Raw genomic sequence first — 11,325 nt, 5'->3', positions numbered from 1 at the left:
TTCCGAATACAAGAACTGGTGTTGGTTTGTCGGGTAGAGTTCTTTGGATGATATTTCGGGCACTGCTTGGGAGAATGCTAATGTTGATACGATGAATTTTCTTCGTGTGTTGTTTTTGTAGTTAGATTTGAATGACGTTAAATAGCCACTTAGGTTGAGTGGTTTTCTTCATTTGTCAGTTTCACCGATCACATTTGCCTTCATATTTCGGTGTTCTGTCCGTGTAGTATTTTTCAAGAGTAACCGATAAATGGTTAGCCGGCTAGATCTCCTCTTTACTTCACATTAGCACACTGTTTGCTGTACTCACATGTGGTAGGGTCATTCCGAGAATGAAGAGGATTAATATCACTCAAAATATCTTGCTTTGTGATATGTTGAATGTTTTGTTTCTTTGGACCATTTCAAACAGCCATTGTCAGGTTGTCAAGTTGTGAAATAAACAGCCATGTGTCTGGTGTCAAGTATTTGAAATTCAATTTAGCAGACGATTATTCTGAAGTGGTGTGATAATACTTTGTATCCGTGAATGCTCATACAATTTACATCTGTTGAGTACTTTTTAGCTTGAAAATTTAAAGTGAATATCAGATTGTATCTAGTGTTAGTTGGATTTTCTTATATATACATATATATATATATATATATATATATATATAAAAGACAAATACGCATGTGAATAATTTATAACATTGGTTTTTCTTCCTTCCATAATTTTACGATTCAATTATAAAATTATTTTAAACAGTATTTAATCAAATTTTTTATTTATATACAAAGTTAAGATAATTTCTAATGGGGCACTTGTTCTATAATATATATTGTTCAAAATAAATTCATGGCTTATACAAATGCTGAACTAATTAAACCACTTTCTTAGCAAGAATTAAAAAATGTATTAAAAGAATATATAACTTATAAAAAAAATATCATACCTAGATGAGGTATGAGTAGAATCTTTTAAAACATTTTAGGATGTGAGTGGTGAAAATTAATTGAGAATTACTAATTATGTTTTAAATAGTAATTTCTTCTTTTAAAATATACAAAGAAAAAATACAGTTCTTCTACATAAAGATAGAGATAGAGCCATTCTTGGCAATTGGAGGTCTATTAATTTTTTGAACATGTTACATATAACATATGCCAAGATCTTGCAAACATGGATTCAAGTTGTGCTTTTGGAAACAGTTTATAAAGAACAAACTGACTTATTATCAAGTTAGATATTATTAATATTTCAATAATCAAGAAATCTTGCATAATGCAAAATGCTTAAACAATCTATATTACTTTTAAAATTGAACTTATTTTTTAAAGCTACTGATAAAATTTCATAATAATTCTTATTTAATACCATAGATAAGTTGGACTTAAGTCAATACTTTGTATACAAGATGTAATTAATATTTAAAAGAGTTGAAGCTACAATTAAATACAATAGTTTTCTTATCTAAAAAACATTTATTGATAAAAAGACAAGATGAGATTATTATCTATCTTTGCATTTATTTATCATAATTAATAAAACTTTATATGTTGCTATTATGGATGTCAAAAAGAAATAACAAGATTTATTGTGTTTCTACTTTAAAAAGATTAAAAGAACAAATAATTAGTTAATATGTAAGTCAATTAACTTTAATTATATAGAAAATAGAAAGAAATATTATAATACTAGTAGAAATTCTTCATAAAATTTGCAAATCATTGAGTTTCAAACTTAACATATCTAAAATAATTGTGTGTTGACAAATTCAATAAGAGTTAAATGTTGCAATAGACAAATAAGTATGGTTGGACTTGGGCTTTTAATGACAAACTAAGAAAATTTCTAAAAATTTGTTTTTGTTTAAATCTTTATATATAAAATGTGGTTTAATTTTTAATTTTAAAATTTTTAAAAAACTAAATATTTGGTAATAAAGATAAATATAGCAAAAATAATCTAATATAGTTTAGAATATATTCTCATTTTTTTAATACTTCTTTATAAAGAATGTGTAATAAATAGTAGGCAAATTTTAAATAGATCTTTTAATGGAATATGAATAGAGATATAGATCCAAAAATCAGAAAAAATTAAAAAAATTTAGACTAATATAATGTAATTTATTTATTCAAAATAATCTAAAATGTTTCATAAAATTTAAAATAAATTTGTATAGAAGGATCTATATTTTATTCTCATTAGCACACTTACTACTTTAAAATCAACAACAATGCATTATATAAATGGTTTGTACAAATCCTAAGATATTTTTAATAATAATAGTCTTTGTATAAAGAAAAGTGATGATGTTTAAGAAAAATTCAATATCATGCTATAAGATCATTGAATAATGAAGCAATTCATAGATGATAATCTACCATGTCATTGAATTAATTGCAATCTTTCCTAGAATGAGAAACATCATCACACCAAATACATCTTTGTACATACACTTGTTTAGAAACATTCTTTAAATTCTTTGTAGAAGTCTTCTGTATAAGCCTTGTAAGTTTGTTTTGAAGATTTTGCATCCAACATATAATTTCTTCAATTTCTATATATATATATATATATATATATATATTTATGTAGACATTAGAAGTTGGACAATAAGCATTGTTGGTCATGTAGCATGCACTTGAATTTTAGATGCTTATACTATCCTTAGAATACTAATGCTATCATTCTTTCTTTTTCATTTTGCAAGCAATCTTACAATGTCTTCAATATTTTTCTACTTTGTTGTTAATCCTTCATCTTCATCTTTGTCTTAAAGAAGCAACTCCAATTTTATTTATAATTCTCCATCAACAACTTGAAGAAATAATTCAACCTTCTTTGGCTCAAATGTTAACTTTTCTACCTTTGATAATTAAGAATATTGTCTTTCAAACTTCCTTAATAGTTGTGTTGCTTGTAAATTCTTATTAGGCTGTTCAATCTATTGTAGAAATAATTTCTTAGTAATACAATCAATGTCCTTCAAGAAATATTTATCTTTTAATGTATGAAAAATATCTCCTATAAATTCCTATAATGATCTATAATTGATCAAATATGTTTCTTTATCTTTAGTACTTTGTGTTACGGATCCACTATATGGGAGACAAAATAAGAAGAACTAATGAATTTCAATAAGAAAGATAACAAAAACTTGATTAAATAAGATAAAATTAAGATCAACATCTAGAAAGGTAAATTATAATTCTAAAAGATATATTGTTGGACTGAGGATTCCCTATGCCTTGACTCCAATATATACTAGGTATTAGGAAGCTTCTTAAGAAGTTTCTATGTTACTTAAAGATAAAGCAACCTTAAGAAGCTTCTCAAATAACTTTCTTAATTCTTTTAGAACTTTCTAGAACTTGCTAAAATATTTTAAGAATCTTCTAGAACCTTCTAAGAATCTTCTAGAATCTTCTAAGAATCTTCTAGAATCTTCTAAGAATCTTCTAAGAATCTTCTTGGAATATTTTAGAATCTTCTAAAATATAATAAAATATTTTAGAAATATTTCTAGAATCTTCTTATTGCATATTTGTAACATCACCTCCCCTTCTAACATTAAATTCCACAAAGAGCATTAATTTCATATCTATTTTTTTATTTTTGGTTTTATTTTTAATTTATTTATATATATACACTCATAATTATATATATATATTTATATATATATATATATATATATATATATATAATATCTTAAAATAAGTTTAAGTTTTTGAAGATAGCATCAATGAAACTCTCATACACTTTGCAGCACATTTATTAGATTTTTTGCTGCCTTCTTTATTTGCTCATTGATATCATAGCCATGCCAATGAATAAAATACTTTAACTTGCCTCTTCTTTGTCAATAATCAAGGATCTTTTTCATCTCAAATTCTACATGATTATCTATTTCAATGCAAGGTGGTGATAGTTGTATTCTTCATAGAATAGTTGATTCTAATTAAGCCTCTAAAAGAAAAAAAAATGAAAGATTGGATGTACCTCCATAGATGTGGATAGATCCAACCAATAAGCTACAAGATTGATTTGCTTTTGAATACAAAATGGCACCAGTCTTTGGTAGTCCAACTTATTGCAAGGCTAATTGGTCTTGATATTTTGTCAAAAAAGCCATACTTTATCCTAAACTTGAAAAGCAGGGAATTCTTTTCTATATTTGTGTGAAGAAGCTTTGTATTGTAGAAATTCATGATAAAGAGCTTTTTGCTATTTTAGATTTTTTTCAAGAATGACATTACTTATTGGAAAGTGTTACATATCTTATGATTATATATGTAGATCACAAAAATTAAAAGTGTTATGTTAGCTTAGATTTTGAATCGTAGCCAAACTTATTGGAATATATCATTATCTGGTTTTTATTTTATGATTACATATTGACTAAGAAAGAAACAAGGACTATCAAAGACTTTATTTACAAGATCATATCTTACTCTAAAGGCTAAAGAAACAACATTTAATTAGCAATATATCACTCTTTTGAAGCTAAAATAATTTTATCTTTATGCTATTTCTATGGTTACACTTGTTGATTTAAGTTTTCTTGAATGAATTTTTACATTGTCAATTTAGGACTTATTAGTTTGTAATATCAAATATTACCTTGACAACAACAAATTCATGATCTTGGAAGATCATTTGTATTTTGAAGATTATTTATATATTCTAGAAGAATTGATGCAACTTTTTTCTTTTTATTCTTCTCATGATTTTCTAGGTACATGACATTTTGGATTCAACAAAACATTTGAGCTTATTTCTTGAGATTTCTGGTAGCTTCAAATGTGAAAGACCATGAAAGACTTTGTTGTCTCATATGACATTTGTTCAAGTTCGAAGAATTCTATACATTACCTTTATGGACTTCTATAGCCACTACCAATTTCAAAGTGACGATTGTGATTAGTATCAATAGATTTCATTATTTATTCATTGTCATTAGTTGCATTTGATGTTGTATACATTCTTATAGATTGACATTCTAATATATTTTATATTTTTTTTATTTAATAAAATAATTTTTAAAGAATCAATAATAAAACTCTTTTTTAATAATATATAATAATATCATAGCTTATCTGATGACATCATTTTTTTTTCAAGGACCTCAATTTATATCAAGTCTTTAAAATTTTATTTTTGGAGGTATTGAAGATAGGTATCTTATTCTCTATTATGTTTCATTTTCAAAGTAGATGGTCAAATAAATCAAGTCAATGAATTTTTAAAGTAGTATTTGTGATATACCATCAACTATCAACATGATGATTAGTCTTCATATTTATCTTTAGTGGAATTTTCTTATAATAATATCCTTCATGCTTCAATTCAATAAATATCGTTTTACTCCAATTGTGATTATCATTCAAATTTTGATTTCTTAGGTACATCAAAGAATAAAAATCTAATGGTTGAAGATCCAGCAAATTAATTGTCATAGCTCTAAATAACTTTGAAGTTCTATTTAGAAGCAACTCAAGATCCTTATAAAGTATCTTCAAATAAATTTAAAAAAGAATTTCCTTAAAGTATGGCTTCTTTGAAAAAATATTAAGACTAATCAACCTTCCAATAAGTTAGACAATCAAAGACTAGGGCCATTTTTTATTCAAAAGAAAATGAATTCAATGGCTTACTAGTTAGAAATATCAACATCTATGCAAGTATATCTAGTCTTTTATGTTTTTTTTTAGAGGCTTATTCAGAATCAACTATTCCATGAAGAATACAACTATCATAGCCTTGCATTGAAATAGATAATCTTATGGAATATGACATGGAAAAGATCGTTGATTTTTGATTAAAAATAATCTAAGTTAGAATATTTTATTCATTGGCATGGCTATGATATCAATGAATATATGTCGGAATCAATAAAAAAATCTAATTAATGCACCACAAAAGATAAAAGAGTTTTATTGATACAATCTTTATAAATCCAAACCTATCTTGTATGACTTTTTTATGAAGCTAATGCTAAAAAGTTGAATATATCAAAGAAAGTAGATTTGTGATTGATGTTTCTTGTAAAACTTAGAGTTAGAAGAAGAGGTGATGTTATAGCATCAAATAGAATATTTTAGAAATATTCTTAGGATATTTAATTAAACTCTAAGAAATTCTAAAAGGATTCTTAAAAGATTCTTAAAATCTTTCAATAGGTTCTAAGAAGTTTTAGGGAACTAATGTAGTTATTTGAAAAGCTTTGTAAGATTGTTTTATTATTTTATTTGAGAAGCTTTGTAGGATTATTTTATTTTAGAGTTGTCTACTCCATTACAGCTTGAACTTTCTTTGGATCCATTAATAAGCGGTCATTAGATATAATATATTCAAAAAATTCTACTTTTGATTGATAAAATACATATTTCTCAAATTTGGTGTATAATCCTATATCTTATAACTTTTACAAGATTAATGTCATATATTCTTCATATTTTTTATGAGTCTTTGAATAGATTAAGATATGATCAAAATAACAAAGAATAAATTTATTTATGAATTCTTGAAAAATATCATTCATCAAATGTTGGAATATAGCTAGAACATTTGTCAATCCAAAAGGCATGACATTATATTCAAAATGCATGTATCTTATCTAAAATGCTATCTTCTATTCATCTCTTTTATTAATCTGTACAAAATTATATGTTCCACGGAGTTCTATTTTGGTGTAGATCTTAGCTTAATTGAGTTGCTCCAAAAGCCATGATATCAACAATAATGGATAAAAATTCTTCATTTTTATTTAGTTGAGGTCGCAATAATCAACACACATTCACAAAGATCCTTCTATTTTCTTTATAAAAAGTATTAGTATACTTACTAGAAATTTGGAATATCAAATAAATTTCTTTGGAAATTTTTTGTTGATATAATCTTTCAATGCCAAAAGCTTGTTCTGTGATAGGTTGTAGATTGGACCAAATGGTGGTTGAGTCCCTTCTTGAAGATTGATGGCACAATCATATAGTCAATGTTTCAATAATATGTCAATATTCTTCTTTTCAAAGACATCTTAAAACTTCTTATACTATTTTAGGATAGCTACTAATAAGCTTGCTTTTTCATGAGCTGGAGTTGCATAAATAATAAATGACATTTTCTTCTTAGTCGTTTTTTTATAAAAGTCCTTGCTGCTAGAAATAAAGGCTTTATTATTGATGACATTTTGATAAATTTTTCTTGAAGGAATTTTATAGAAAATTCAATTGTATGATACTTCCAATCTATAGATGGATTATAACTTTTTAGCTACAAAAGTCCTAAAATAATAGATTGGACAAGGTTCTAATAATATTGAATATTATTTTGCTACTATGGCCTTCAAATGATATTTCTAGCAATATGGTCTCATAAATAATATTGCCTGAAGATAAAGATCTACTATCTATTATTTCTATATATATATGTTTTGATTTTTATATTAGAAGAATTTTATGAAGTTTAAAAAATTCTTCATCTAAAAAACAAACAAATGTTCTTGAATCTAATAATGCATTTGTTTGAAGTTTTTGTGGACCAAGAAATAAAAATATAGTAAAACAACAAGTAAGTTGGGTAGAAAGAGAGGGACCTTGATGAATTTGAAGTATTAAAATGTCTAGCTACACAATTGCTACTATGGTTGGGCTTCTTTGTTTTCATAAACAATTGCATTGTTAGTCTTCATTGTATGTTGTTTCTTTGAACAATTCTCAAATTTGTGACCTTCTTTACTACAATATAAATATAGGCCTTGTTAAAATCGATATTTTTTTTTTTCTATTGTAAGAGGATTGAACCATATTGCATCAACTTGCATATCCTTAGCTTCATAGTGTGGAAGTAATGCATTTGTTGAAGCAAAAAAGTATAAATTTTTAGTGAGTTTTTTTGTCAAAATCTACAAGAATTGATCTTGATGACATTGAAATAATTGATTATTGCACTTTACAACTTAATTGATGACTTCATGGAGTGTATGATGATTAGATAATGATAGTAATAGATCTTCTACATCATCTTTTAATGTTCAATAGAATTGGTTCATAAAAGCTTGTTTATCTCAATTGATGTCATAAGCCAATTGCCTAAAATCAAATGTATAAATTGATGTAGAGCATGACTCTTGACATAATAAAAAAATCTTTGTTTTTGTCTATTGGACCTAGTCATGTTTTCCAAATTCCTCCACAAATGCTTCTAAAAAAGCTTCAAAGTTGCTCAAGATTGGAGATCTGTTCTCAAATAAAGGAACAAATTAATATAAGGCTTGTCCTATGAGTAAGGTTCCAACTAAACTAATTTGTGACTCTTTTATTGAATAGTGCTCAAGTTATAGAAAAGTTAACAATCAAATTTGGTTAACAAACTCTTAGAACTTTGAGCATGTACCATCAAACTTTTCTAAAAGACTAATTTGAGACTCCTTATATTGTTATATAGGTGAATTTTCTTGTTGAGCTACAAGTATTACCGCCTCCATGGATATAGAGGCTAAAGAAGGTTCTTGCATCTTAGATTGATTTATTCTAAGTCTTGCATCACAATGAAATCTTGCCAAAAATTCTTCAATTTTAGTAATTCTATAAGCTGTTATTATAGAATTTTCTAAAAACAATTATAAAAAATTCTATAATAACATCTAACTTAGACTCAAGAAACTAAACCATATTAATATCTTTACCTCCAAGAATTCCAAAAAAGAAAAAAAAAATTAAACAATAATAATTTAAGAGAAGATATTTTGTAACATCTAAAGTATTTAGATGCTTTCAAGAGGGATAATCTACTTTCTATCAAGAAAGATCAAATTTTAGTATTGATAAGAAGGCAATCTCAACAAGTTGTCATAGTTATACTATATGAGAGACCAAATAAGAAGTTAAATAGAAGAATTTTAATAAAAAAAACTAACAAGAATTTAATTAAATCTGATGAATATTAAATCAATACAAAGAGAAGTGAGCTAGAATTCCAAGACATATGATCAAGATTGAAAATTCTCTTAGCCTAGACTCATATATATATTAGATATTGAGAAGCTTCTTAAGAAGTTTCAATGTTGCGTGAAGATGAAGCAATTCTAAGAAGCTTCTCAAGCAACTTTGTTAATTTTTTTAAAACTTTCTATAACTTATTAGAATATTTTAAGAATCTTCTAAAGCCTTTTAGAAATCTTTTTAGAATCTTTTGGAATCCTTTAGAATATAATAAAATATTCTAATAATATTCCTAAAATCTTCTTATTAAGTGTATCAAACATGATCTCCAACCAATAGCTACATTTGATTCTATCTGTGTTTTTGTAGATTAACTTACAAAGACATCATATTTTATCCAATGCAAAAAAACAAATTCCAAAGAAAAAACAACTAGAATTTTTTTTGATAATATTTATTAATATCATGGCCTATTTCATGACATAATTTCTGATTGAAAATCTCAATTTAGTAATTTCAATATCTTTATGAATATTTCATTAAATAATATCTCTTGAGTTGAATCTATTGATTTTTAAGTCTTTAGTTCTTTTATACATAATATATATATATAAGTCACAAATAATAATAATAAATGATGGAATATAATGTGTATTTAATATATTCTATTTTATAGCAAATAATTTCTTGTGTCTTTATTTTAGTTTTGATGGATGTCATTAATAAAAAAAAACATCAACTGTTCTATTGCATCTATAAGATTCTTCAATGGCCTCTATGTTTATTCCTTAGTATCACATCCACACCAATGTATATGACATTCCAACCTATTTGAGTGCCTCCTTAAATCCAAGATTTCTTCTACCTCAATTTTTTCATTGTTATCCACTGCTATTTGAGTATGTAGCATTTGTCTACTTTTTGGTAAATCCAAATTCTTTTATGGTTCATTGAAAGACATATGGAATACAATATGGATCATTATAGATTCCAATATTTTTAAATAATATGCAAATGAATTGATTTGTTTAAATATAAAAATAATCAAAGTCTTTAATAATCCAACTTGTCACAAGGACAAATAATTTTGGTAATACAATGGAATAACCATACATTATTACAAACATAAAATTGAGATAGTTCTTTGCAATATATACATATATATATATATATATATATAGATTGTTTATTGTTTTTTTAACTTTATTTAATTGTGTCTTCATTTTCACATGTAGTAATAATAAATCATTTACCAAATCTTCTATTATAAGATTATAAGCCTTTGAAAAGTCTAAAATACAAAATTTTGGATAATAACCATAATTAGTATTGAAATATGTTTGTTGAATATGTAGTTGATGGTATATCTCAAATATCGTTTTAAAACTTGATTCTCCTATTAAGTTTTTTTATAAATATATGAAATAAAATGGAAGACCAAAGATAATTTTATGTCCATCTTTAATATTTTTAAAAAAGTTTCTTAAAACCTAGATAAAGTTGAATCCTTCTATTTGATATAATATAATATAATATATTTAATAATTGATGATATTAAGGAAGAAAGAAAGATAAATGATTGAAAGTACAACAATATGTAGTACTAAAAGAATTTTATTTATTTATTAAATAATTTTTTAGCAACATTTTTTAGATGACGATTTTAAATGATTTATTTGTTCAATATTATTTATTTTTATTGATAAAAATAATTTAAATCTATAAGGTCTATAATAAATATAAAATCAAATAAACATAATTACATATGTTATTCTATGCTAATTTTATCTTTAAGTTTTATTGAAAATATATTTGTGTTGTTGAAATATGAAATAGATTTAATGAAGTGTAATTTTAGAATATCATTAAAACACATCATTCCATGATTAAAGATAATGAACTGTAATTAATTTAAACTAATATGTGTAAGAACAAGTGAGTAAGTTTTGAAAGTAATACATATCAGAAATGCAATCTGTCAATTTTTTCATGTAAGTAATTCATTTTTATTCGTTGAATTTTGTATTTATAGCATGATTATTTAGCTAATTATACATTACTCTATTTACTTATTTATTTATTCGCGGTACCAGTGAAAAGAAATTAATCATGTTTTAGTGTGATGTAAAATGCGTTGTGCAAAATGCGTCAAATTAACTTCAAAATCAGCGTTCATTTCTCATGAATATATATTAGAGGGTCGAATATAAAAAGAAGCTGTCTGTTTCGAAATATTTGAGAATATTGTCAGGTTGTCAGGTTGACTTGCCGAACACATGTATTGCATCTGTCACTTTTATTAACTTCAATATACTATATATGCACATATGGTTAGGTAATTCCTTTATTAGATGCCCTTACTTTACTATATACACTGGATGTGGCGGTGGAGAG

Source organism: Physcomitrium patens, chromosome 3, assembly GCF_059467195.1.
Source record: "Physcomitrium patens ecotype Gransden chromosome 3, ASM5946719v1, whole genome shotgun sequence".
NCBI classification, from domain to species: Eukaryota; Viridiplantae; Streptophyta; class Bryopsida; order Funariales; family Funariaceae; genus Physcomitrium; species Physcomitrium patens.
The sequence above is the reverse complement of the archived record's forward strand: the minus strand, read 5'-3'. Positions refer to the sequence as shown.